Source organism: Abramis brama (genome assembly GCF_963993115.1).
Source record: "Abramis brama genome assembly, chromosome: 12".
Classification (NCBI taxonomy): Eukaryota; Metazoa; Chordata; class Actinopteri; order Cypriniformes; family Leuciscidae; genus Abramis; species Abramis brama.
The window spans coordinates 23360013-23373082 of record NC_139974.1 but is presented as its reverse complement, the minus strand read 5'-3'; positions in this window follow the sequence as shown (position 1 = coordinate 23373082).

Genomic DNA, 13070 nt, shown 5'->3' with positions numbered 1-13070 from the left:
TATTAAACAAGCGACGAAGATTACTAAAAGAGCTACGACCTGAAACAAAGCCAGTCTGATCAGGTTTCACTAATTTTCCTAAAAGCGTATTAAGTCTAATGGCTAATGTCTTAGCTAAATTTTTTTGGTCCACATTAATGAGAGAAATTGGCCTATACCCCCCGACCTCCTCAGGGTCTTTGCCCTTCTTGGGTAGGACTGTGATAACCGCCTCATTATACGACTGAGGCAGTAATCCCACCTCCAGAGCCTGGGAGAACATTTTAAGCATATAGGGCCCCAATAGATCGGTAAATGTTTTATATACCTCGCAAGGGATTCTGTCGGGGCCAGGGGATTTACCTCCCTTAAGTGACTTTGTTAGATCAGCTCCAAGAAATTCTCCATCCTTCTGGTTTAGCGTTGGTAGATTACAGCTGTTTAAAAAAGTATCCATGATGGAGGGATCATCACTTGTATTACTAGCATACAATGATTCATAAAATTGCTTAAAATGATTGTTAATTTCTGAAGGAGAAAATAAGTAATTCCATGATTCTGATTTGATCTGATGAATTATACGGTCATTTTCCAGCTTTCGCAACTGTCTAGATGTCACGAACTGCTCCAAGACACGGACGTGAGATCCAAATGCAGCTTTTATTATGGGCAATCCAAAGGCATAATCCAAAGTACAGGCAATGGGTCAAAACACAGGTGGGCAGTCCAAACAAACAAACAAACAAAACCAAACCAAACCGAACCAAAGCAGGCAGGGGTCAGAGGCAAGAGAGTAATCCACGGAACAGGCAAGAAATCCAAAAACCAAGAAACAAGAAACCAGGGAAAATGCTCAGAGATGCAGTGTGACACTAAAACAAAACTTCACAGTGAGTGAATGAGTGAACATGGAATAAATAGGCTGAAACTAACAAGGTAATGAGATAGAGGTGAATGCAATCAGTGATGATGAGTCCGGGCAGTGAGTTCTGGGAAATGTAGTTTGTGACAGTGACAATAGTCTGGTGTGGAGTGCCCTCTGGTGGCTTTCAAGGGCACTCCAGCTGGTGACCGTTACACTAGAAAACAGTTTGTGTGGCTCATCACCAAATTCGAAATATTTTTGTTTCATAAATATTAGAGATCTTGAAAACTTTTCAAATATAATTTAATATTTTCTTGTGCAGTTCTGAAGATGGTGTTGTAGCATTCTCATTATCTAATTGACAAAGCTGTCTCTGTAACGACCCTCTGAGGTCGACAAACGCGCGGGCGCGTTTTGCTGGATTTTCTCCACATTGTAGCACTATAAACTTAAATTACTCCGTCATTTATGGTCATACAGAAAAAAGAAATATTAAAAAAGAATCTGTGATATTTCTACTTTTGTATGTGTCCACTTACAATCAAATCAAAACATTGTGCTTTTGTAAAATAAAGAAAATAAACAGGGTGTGCGTTCTGCCTCTCCGTCGCGGTGAACTTTTTTTTCTTGAGCACGTCTATAAACTGAAACAAAACTCAGCGAATACTTGTCACACATTTGAGCCATATACCTTTACAAACATTTAAGTGTGTACTTTTAAATGATCGGATTCAAACTGAAAACAAATATTCTCTGTTTAAGTAATTTGTATAAAACCAACAAGATGTCCAGCTTCTCAAACGCTTTCTTACATATTAGTTTGCTATTGTGGCATAAATTTCACATTGCAGTTGAACTGTTGCTAGATATATGGTAAATATTATAATATTTAGACCCGTGTTTACTGTTACTGTGTTTGTGGATATCTGCTCAAACGTAGATATGGTAACCATAATGTTTTATATTTGAGCGCGATCGTGTTTGAATGTACTGTATCATATTTTGCAGCGCGATCGCAAACGGCTTCATGTTTTTACTATTATCTCATTTCATATCATCATAACGAATGGAAACATTTGAAGTAACATAATAATCAATATATTTTTCTCTAGCTTAGTTGTTACTGAAATCTTTTGGAAGATTTATACTGCTATAAGGTTATTGTTATTTTATCAAGCACTGCGCATAGCTTATGCCTACAAGGCACAGCAAACCTGGTGTTCATTATATTATATATTGTTGGAAACGTGTGTGTGTGTGTGTATTCTGTGAATTTTAAAAAGCAATTTTAACCAGAAAAATCAAAAATTTATTCCCAAAATCGTGCAGGCCTTTCTCTTGATATCAGTATGTTCACTTTTTTTTTTCAGGGCCCAGATGCCACTGAGGACTTCAGTGAACATGAACATGGTAAAGTGAAAATCAAACACCTTGGAAATGAAAGGTATGTACAATGTTTTTAGGAATGGCACAAAGGTCTCTGTCTTTGGATCATTGTTTTCAATAAGTGCTTTTTTGGCATTTGTTGTGTGTATCTTTGGACTATGTTGTGTTGTAAATAAATCCAAACAATTTAAAAGCCATTCTTTTTTAAATCTCCTCATTTACAGTATTGTGCAAGGTTGCTCAGAATGACAGGGCCTGATAGCTCCTAATAGGGCCGTTAGGGGAGGGTCTTTGTCTTTCTCAGGTGTGAAAACAATACATATTAATGACCTCCGCATAAAGCTTTTTCACACGAAACACGTCGTAAATTTTTTAAATCAATATATTGTCTTATCTGAATGAGCAGTCGGGGTGATTTTCACATAGTTTTAGAGCAAATATTCTAGGCTACGTGATACAATTTTCAAAAGTCTTGTGAAGAAATAATCAGTATGGGTTTCATGGCCTTATTTCAGTGAGAATTTTTTTTTTTTTTTTCACAAACCACACATAAATGTCATTATCTCAAAACTACAAACTTTTACATACATGCTGCTGATATATTATCGTAGCAGAGTTTGTGCTTAATACAGTGTAATTAGACTTTAGCCATGAAAATGTCACAAGTAACAGAAATAACCAGAAATGTCAGAGCATGTCAGAACACCTCCAGGGCCCAGAAAACAGCTCAGACCTCAGAGGGTGTCCCATAAGAGAGAAGGGGAAGTATTTGCTTGATCATTAGTTTCAAAAAAGAACTCTAGCTGTGTACGCAAATACTCACAGAATTTTGTGTCCTTTAATAAATAGGGGTCCTCCTGCCACAATGGTTGATTTGCTACAATTTCTGATAGTTTTAGAGCAAATGTAACTGGACTATGGTCCGAGATTAGAATGTTATGATAAGTGGCATTGAACATAAAAGGAATTAACTTAAAATCAACTAGAAAGTAATCTATACAGGTATAAACATTGTGGACTTGTGAATGAAAGGAGTAGTCCCTCCCAGTTGGATTGGCTAGCCTCCATACATCACCAACATTAGAATTTTTAATGTACATGTTAAGAAAGTCCCTGGACTTAGAGGGGGAAGCACGTTGAGCAGATGATCTGTCTAAATATGGGTCCAGAACGCAATTAAAATCTCCTCCTATAATTAAATTAGTACTCGATATATCGGGAATCCTTGAAAACACATTTTGAAAAAAGCGTGGATCATCAAAATTTGGTCCGTAGATGTTAACTAAGGTTATGGGTGTTGAAAATATTTCTCCCGCAACTATGATAAATCGCCCCTCCTTATCTGTAATCGTAGCCCTGTGTTTAAACGGAACCCCTTTTCTTATTAAAACAGCAGTACCCCTAGCCTTGGAAGAAAAAGAAGAGTGAAAAGACTGACCTATCCATCTGGCTCTCAACTTAGAGTGAGAATCATTTTTAAAGTGTGTCTCTTGCAAAAATATAATATCAGTATTCATAGATTTTAGATGACACAAAACTTTACTCTGTTTAACAGGATGGTTTAGGCCTTTAACGCTCCAGGAAGAAACGCTCCCACCCCTCTGTCAGGTGTCATACTCTGAGTGGCAGCCATCCCAGTCATTGTGTTTGTTACCTCCCCTCACCGCGGTACGCACCCACAGACGGAACCCCATTAAACATCCCCTCCCGCGATCCCTTATCACAACAAAACTGAAAAGAGAAAACAAAAGAACAACGTACCTGAGAACACAGGCTTGCTTGAACATCAGATCAGAATTTTACCAAGATACAATAAACTTGACCGAAGTTAGCTGACTGTTGTGATCAGTGTGATCGCATGATTGTAATTGTCCGAACAGTCCGAACTCTATTAGCCATAAAGTTTCAATCGAAGGAGAGATTATGATGTTGACACGTTACCCTCACCGAAGTGTTGCTCTGCAAATGCGAACGCCTTTACGGGGTCCGTGAAGTACATTTCTTCTCCGTTATGTGTGACCCGTAACTTCGCTGTTGTATATTCCTCATATATAATATCGATCAATCAGTGTTTTTTAACCGCGGAATATGGTCAATAAGCTGGAGAACAATTGTCACATAACATTTACCTCAGGAAAGCCAATTAATTACCATAATATAGGCTATAGCATGTTTGTTGGCTAGAGAAAAAGAGCTATAGAGAGTATTTTGTTAAATATGTGTACTATATTACATATTTAGTATATTTTTACTTATATCATTAAATAAAGTTTTTATTATAATAAAAACGCATTGTTTAATTTGAGTTATTTTTAACCTTAAATAATACCAGCTGATAGGGCTGTTTGTATGTTTACAGCATTATGTGAGTTTTTTTTTTTTCTTGAGAAAAATTAATGCCTATCTTATCTCATATTTATCCAAATTTGTGTCAAGCAATAATAAAAAAACGTAGCTTACCAGAAATTGTACCATGTAAACATTGTAACATGTTTCTGTTTAGTTACTAAAATGTTTTGACAATCACAATACTTATTGTGATGCAAGATTTTTCAGGTGTTATCTGAAACCTTATTCTCTGTTGGGTTCCATCGTAACTATTAGTTTGTGAAGTGCTACACTTTGTGTGTTCTCTGCTTTCCATCTTCATTTTGGAGTAAAGAAGTGTATGCAGGGTTTAAAGGGGAAGTTTTTTTTTCTCCTCTCCAACCTTTACTTCCCCGTAGATTAGCTTTACCTGCCTATCCACCATTCAGTCAGTATTTTTTTTTTCGTTCTCTTTTAAAGATATGCCCATACATACCTTCACCTTGGGCCCCCAATTTGCTAAATCCGCCACTGCTGGGAGGTCAGGGAATATCAGAAGTTTCTCTCTCTGTTGTAGGTGATGGACTTGAGCTGAGCAGCTTTTCGGATGATGTCCTGCCAGTCATGAAAGTAATGCATCCTAGCAATGAAGGCCCGGGGAAATGAGGTATGTCAGAGCGTTTTCTCAAGGATCTGTGAGCGCGGTCGATCAAAGGTAGAGTTTCCAACAAGTGCGTTCTTCAGCAGGTGCGCAATAAAGTCGGCGGGCATACGCCCAGTCTCTTCGCCCTCTTTAATATTAAGAATGCACAGGTTTTGCCTTCTACTGCGACTTTCCAGATCTGTACATTTCTCTGTGAGCTGCAAGACGCTGCTTGTTAGCTTTTCAACGTCCTTTTGTCGCTGGGAGACCGTGTCAGTAAAAGTTGCGCTACGTTCGAGCTCCGCCATTGTTTTAGCTTGGACGTCCACCTGCTTTTCATGGCTGAGATAGAGACATCAGTATCTTTTTTGAGAGCAGTTAGTTCAGCTCTGATGGTGATCGAGAACTGATCTATTCTCTTGTCGATAGCCTCAACTATCTCTGACTTAAATTTTTGGAAATTTGATTGTAGAGCAGCTATCCCTTCTAGCACTGCCTTGTTAGCTACGGTGCTAGCCTCACTTCTACTGTTATCCTGAGTGTCCTTTCGGGGTTTCAGTCGTTTGTTCTGCAGTTTATTTGGATTTATTTGCCATCTTAAATGGGTATTTTAAACTTAATGACGTGAAAATAAAATATTATTTAGTTTGTTTCACAAATAAATGAAAAGTTACGGAGCTGCCTTCGCACGCGTCCTACTCTCACATGGCGCCTCCCGGAAGTCTGGTGAAACATTTTTACACTCAAAAAAATTTAGTACATTTTAAAGCTGTGAAATCAATTAAATATACTGTATGAATTGAGTAAATAAAAAAATAAAATAAAAAAAGTAAATCTGAGTAACTGCATCTGGTACATTAACAAATAAAATTGAGTAGAAATAATTTAACATTTAAAAAACTATATTTATGAGTAATATTAACTGTTTTTATTTATGAGTAATATTAACTTTTTTATTTCCTCTAAACCTTTGTAAAATAGTATTCCATACAACCACCAGTATACATGACATTTGCCTTTATTGTCGGTGAGTACAACAATACAGCATATTTTATCATCCAAATAAATTATATCCATAATCATTAGGAATAAAGTCGTGTGTTTTAAGCAAGGCGTGTCAATCACACGAAAAGACAGGTGTGACTCTGGTTTAGGTGTCACATTACGCCTCTGTATGTTGTTTTGCATTAAATAGAACGATTTAAAGCACAGTAATGATTTTATAGATAAATAAAACATACACACACCTGAATTTCACAGATGAAATGCACCAATTCTGCGACGCTGAGAAGAGAGAACTGTTCTGGAGACTGAAGAGAGTTCAAACAGCCCACACTCACTCAACCGTTGAGTTGTCGTCAGGTCAGAGGGTGGGGGAGAGGTGCATTGTTTTAATTGAGTAAGCTTACTCAATTTCTTAAGAGTGTGTTAAATATATTAATAATATTGATTTGAATTAATTAATATTTTGGTTTATAACCTTTTTAACAATCTACATATCGTTCCCAACAAAAGTATTGTTTAGCGTAAAACATGTTGAAGACCGGAACCTCTGCAACCGGAACTGAACAATGTATGGGGCTCGCTAAGCTAGTTGCATCCAAAACCATATCTAAAGCCTTTGCATTCATACTATCCTTGATTGAAGTTTGGAATGTGTGTCTCTAATTCTGAAATCTTCTCTGCCAGCCTATTTCCTTGCATTAATCACATGTGTATCTTTTACTGCTGACAGAGAAGGCTGTTAAACATGTGGCAAGCAGTGCAAGCAACAATTACAGGAGATGTTGGAGATGTTTTTTGATGGTGCTCGTAAAAGATGGAGTGCAAGAGAGAAAAGAGACAATTGCAACGAATGACAAGTTAATAGGCTAATAAAATGCTAACATGTTTTGTTAGCGCTAGTGATTTAGATGCAAAGCTTATAGCAAATATACTATAATAAAGGTGTCAATTAAGAAATTTTAGGGTTTAGGTATGAGGCTAAGAATATATAATTACCATAATATAATATAATTAGGGCTGTCAGTTAAATGCGTTATTAACGGCATTAACGCAAACCCATTTTAACGGCGTTAATTTTTTTATCGCGAGATTAACGCCTAGCAAACTTTTTGTCGTTTTTTTCACATGATTTTGCAACAACTAGTAACGTTAGTAAAACTACAACAGAGAGAAGATCCTTCGGGTGGCCATGGCGGTGAGGACCCTTCGGGTGGCCAAGGCGGAGAAGACCCTTCAGGTGGCCACGGCGGTGAGGACCCTTCGGGTGGCCACGGCGGAGAGGACCCTTCGGGTGGCCACGGCGGTGAAGGCTTATTGCCCCCCCAAAAAATTTTCTTGGGGAGGTTAACGAACTTAGGCTCCGGGTAGGAGGAGTCCAGTGGCGAAGGCGTGTCAGGGCTGGATGAGACAGGCAGTGAAGGCGGGTCACGGCTGGACGAGGTCTGCGACGAGGGCAGGTCAGGACTGGACAGGACCAGCGACGAAGAGGGCTTTGAGCTGGGCGGGACCAGCGGCGAAGAGGGCTCTGAGCTGGACGGGACCAGCGGCGAAGAGGGCTCTGAGCTGGGCGGGACCAGCGGCGAAGAGGGCTCTGAGCTGGACGGGACCAGCGGCGAAGAGGGCTCTGAGCTGGACGGGACCAGCGGCGAAGAGGGCTCTGAGCTGGGCGGGACCAGCGGCGAAGAGGGCTCTGAGCTGGGCGGGACCAGCGGCGAAGAGGGCTCTGAGCTGGGCTGGACGGGATCAGCGGCGAAGGAAACTCTGGGCTGGACGGGATCAGCGACGAAGGAAGCTCTGGCTCGGCGGGCATGACGCTCTCAGTCGCAGGCTCGGCTGGACTGGCAAAGTTAATAAATCCAGCAAGCGAGCCTCGAGGACCATCATTAACAAGTTTTGACTGGTAATGTTTATTGAGCCCATAACAATAAAAGTCAATGGCGTGAAGTGCAGGCTCGGCAGGACTGGCGTGAAGTGCAGGCTCGGCAGGACTGGCGTGAAGTGCAGGCTCGGCAGGACTGGCGTGAAGTGCAGGCTCGGCAGGACTGGCGTGAAGTGCAGGCTCGGCAGGACTGGCGTGAAGTGCAGGCTCGGCAGGACTGGCGTGAACCGTTTCTGGATCGGCAGAATTGTTGTGAACCGTCTCTGGATCGGCAGAATTGTTGTGAACCGTCTCTGGATCGGCAGAAGTGACGTGAACCGTCTCTGGATCGGCAGAAGTGACGTGAACCGTCTCTGGATCGGCAGAAGTGACGTGAAGCTCTGGCTCGGCAGGACTGATGTGAAGTAGCTCAGGCACTGCAGGGCTGACATGAAGAGGCTGAGGCTCGGCAGAGCTGACGTGAAGAGGCTCAGGTTCGGCAGAGCTGACGTGAAGAGGCTCAGGCTCGGCAGCGGCCATGACAGGATCTGGCGTGGATGCACTGGCGAGCGATGTGAGCACTGGAGTTGCCAATATTAAAGTGGGCATGATGTGAATTGGCTCAGTGTTTGGTAATACTGTGAGCTTGCGTGGCTCCTCATTTGTAAAGCCCACAGTAACTGATGAACCGCTCCAAAAAAGGGCAAAGTTAATAAATCCAGCAAGCGAGCCTCGAGGACCATCATTAACAAGTTTTGACTGGTAATGTTTATTGAGCCCATAACAATAAGTCAATGAGTGCGTAATCTGGAAAGTCGATGAGGTGTGAAAGGTCTAGGAAATCTCGGGTGTGGTCCTCGAGTGGTCGGTTACCTTGACGGAGCTGAAGGATGCGTACTGCTGGATCCATTGTGTGGGTCAGTTCTTCTGTTACGTCTTGGTTGAAGCAGAGGAGGAAGCAGGATCCACATGCAGTAATCTTTTATTAAATAAACTCAAAACTTCACATGCATAAACTCAGGCGTAAGACTCAGGAACAGAACAACCACCATGGTGCAACAATATACAAGAACTGACCAAGACTGAACTAAACACAGGGCTTAAATACACAGACAGACAAGCTAAACAAGATAACAAGGGGGCGTGGCTAATCAGAAACACCTGGGGAGACTAATCAACATAACGGGGAACTGATGAACACGGGACAGGACAGAGGAACACAGATATAAATCATTACTATAATATAATATAATATAATATAATATAATATAATATAATATAATATAATATAATATAATAAAAAGATTTGTGTTAAGGTTAGGTTTAGGAGTTGACTCTTCACTTGACTTCATTGGAAAAGCAAATGTGTGTTTCTGTTAGTGTTTTAATTTGTATTTGCTTTGACAACAACAACAAAATAATAATAATAATACATTTGTGTTCTAGATATCCCTAGTTCAAAAATCTGTTTTCCTAAAAAAAGAAGTAAAAAAATAAAGAAAATTGTTGTGTAATCAAACATTCACACAAACATATGATAATGTTTTGACTGCACTCTCCTGTGAATCTCAGTGGGGCAAACGGCTGCAATTTCTCAAATTTTAACATTAATTTCTCCCTTTATTAATTTTACCTTTTTTCATCCACAATCAAGTATGTTGTAAAATGTTTCCTGTGTTTTTTTGGACTCTTAGGCAATAGTTTATTAACTATTAACTGATGTAAGCAAGTGCTGTGGTAATCAGACGTCCCATATTGTGTCAAAAATGAAGAATGATGCTTGTTTTGTCGTATTTTAGCTGCAGGTACAGACAGCTCTCACAGCTTCAACAATCACGCTGATGATTGCAAAACAATCATCTGTGGCCAATACCCACCCTAGCTCTCTTAGCACTGGCCTCATCGAGATTGTTCTTTAAATAGTGAATAGACCTATTTCAATGAGCACCCAAGTGTTTATTTGCCATTTGTGCAATTTGTGTATGTTGTTAAATTATTAAACACTTGTTGTTTCCCTGCTTTTTTCAGGATTACTCACCTTTGGCATGACATCTGGATAGCAGTCACAAACATCTTAATTCATGTTGTTTCTTTATTCTCTTTTATACTTTTTTTTTGTATTAATTGGTAACACTTTACAATAACGTTTCATTAGTTAACATTAGTCAACATGAACTAATAATGAACTGCATGTATATACAGTTTTGTTAATGTTAATTTCAACATTTACTAATACTTCATTAAAATCTTGTTAGTTAATGCACTGTGAACTAACAATGAACAGCTGTATTTTTAACTAATGTTAACAAAGATTAACAAACACAGCAACAGTATTGCCAACGTGATCTCATGAGAATACGGGTGTATTTTTACGTAAAGTGTAGTTCTATCACACATACATTTATTTACATTTTATACATGCAGAAACGTATAATACTGACGTATTTACAGCACTAAAACGTAAAACGTTTACGTATTGACAGCACAAACACGTAATTTATTTATGTATGAACAAATCTACCACTATTTATGCATATTCAAATCGTGGCATTAATGTTTTGACTCTATTGCATTCAACTGTCTTATCAATTAAGTTTTCAGTCGCATTTATTAATATAATATACTCATAAATATTAACATTTCGCTCTGTTCGTGCCTTCTGCAAACTCGTTTTGGAGGATTAGCCTGCATGGTATTAAACAAGAATACACTTTAAAACCTTAAAAATACCTTCTTTAATCGTTTAACCATTTTGTAATATTTAGTTTATTTACTGTGAGACACAAAAAGAGTTTTCTCCTATAAAACACAACATAAATTCACAAAAGACATCAATTTTATTAGCTTGATGTAACGTTAATCCAAATCTTTAGAATAATACGTTGTTTGCAATTCAGCCCTTTATCCAGTGATCTTCATCTCCATTTCTCAGCAGCAACCGTAAACGTCAAATCCCGCGCTGGTGATGAATTCAAATTCAAAAATTGCGCCCTCAAGAAGCGTTACGACCATAGACTGTAAAAAATATGGACAAAGCGTCTGTGACGTCACCCATAGACTTTCTGAAGAACGGTTTTGAAGCCGTTTATGGGGAGTATGGGCGGCGCCATCTTGGAAAATCTTGGGAAATTCTAACCCCGCCCACCTTCTGGCCAATCCATATATGGGTAAAGGACACGAGTCTGGTTATTCCAAGTACAGAACAACGCGCGTCACTCAGCTCGCTCTGCTACTCCGGTTATCTCTGTATGTATATTTTAGGCAAATATATAAATATGTTATAAAACACCATACTAACTCACAGTTGTCAGGCACTCGGAACCTATCGAAAAATACAATAAAAGTCCATGGGACCAACCTGTAAAAACATGAATTTATGCTGTGAAAATGGACATTTTAACATGGGGTCTATGGACATTTGCTCCCTTTTGGGACCTCCCTCTAGCGGATTTTCAATGTATTGCAGTTTTTCGCACTTCCGGGTAGGCTTAATTTTTCAGATTAGAATGTTGCCGCTTGGTTACGACATGTTTTACGGCCGTGATATCAGACGCTCATTGGCTCTCGCCTGCTTCATCGCAGATTACGAAATGCCGTATTTCAGTCGGTGTAGTACATTTGAAATGGAGAAGCGCGTGCGCCTTCACACAGGGTTAACATTTTCATGGATTAATAACTTAAATTCTGCTCTGTACCTCATACAAAACTATTATAATACTGCCAGAGAGGACTGTGACTGCAACGCATCATCATGTGAACGACTTTTGGTACCGGTTTTGACATTTTCGCAATAAATAAATTATTGTGATTATACTTGTCTGTCTGTTATGTTTTTGTTCATAATTGTAGCCTACGTAGTTTAAAGGAATGGTTATGGGTAGGAGTAGGATTAGTGGCTCAAAATATATTGTAGGCTAATGCTATATTGTTAATAAAACTGCCTTTTCCCTACACATCTCTGTCCATTACGTTTTATATTCTGTATAAAATGGGTAGGCTATGTTTAGGTTTGGGAGTAGGGTTAAGGGATCTTACATTTATCTATAAAATGGTAAAAGGGAAATTATACAGATAACTTTATGATATGAAATATACGTAAATAGTTAACATTTTGTAGCTGTAAAATCGTAATAATGTTACGTCTAAATGTTGCATGCAGATACGTCCATATTTCAGCATCTATCCAAACGTACAAAAAAAGTATGTTTTCTATCTTTGAAAATTACGTATTAATACTAACAATGAGACCAGGCTGGTATTGCTCATGGTTAGTTAATACATGAACTAATGTTAACTAATGAACCTTATTGTAAAGTGTTACCAATATATTCAACATTCATTTCCTTATGTTTTGTGCTTTATTGTCATCTCAAGGTTTTTAGTGTCACAGGACAATGTTGTTGTCACGGAGAGTGATGAAGCAGACAGGGGAGTATAATGTAACTGAAGTTTATTATGAACAGAAGCACAGAAAACAGCAGATGTAAATGGTGAGTTGAACACAATGAAAATAGTTGAATGGAACTTAGCTGATGAATAACAGTATTGTCCTTCACAGGTAGAGAACGGAACGAGGCTGATGGCAGACGTGGATGAGAGTCACTGTCGATGATAGCAGGTATAGGAACGGGATCGGAAGACGAGGATGGCAGGTAAGTGGAACAGGTAAGGACTGAGGTAGAGTCTGTGTGTCCATGGAAAGACGAGATCAGACAATGAAGAGTGGTGCAAGTGAAGTGCAGTTGTGAAGCATTAATTTTACTTTGCCTAGTAAAATAGGCAAATCTAATTTTATGCTGATCAGACAAAGGTATACTTATCATAGATTGGCAATTAAGATTATGCAACTAAGATTACTCAGTAAACTCTATTCAAATACCATCACTTAATCTCCCACGTCCTCTGTCTGCACCTCTTGTACTATAGGTTTTTACTATTTTAAATATCAGACCAAAATCTGATATGTCCTTAACAGAGAGGTCTACTGATGACTGGATTGAACACAATTCATTTGTTAACTTTTCACT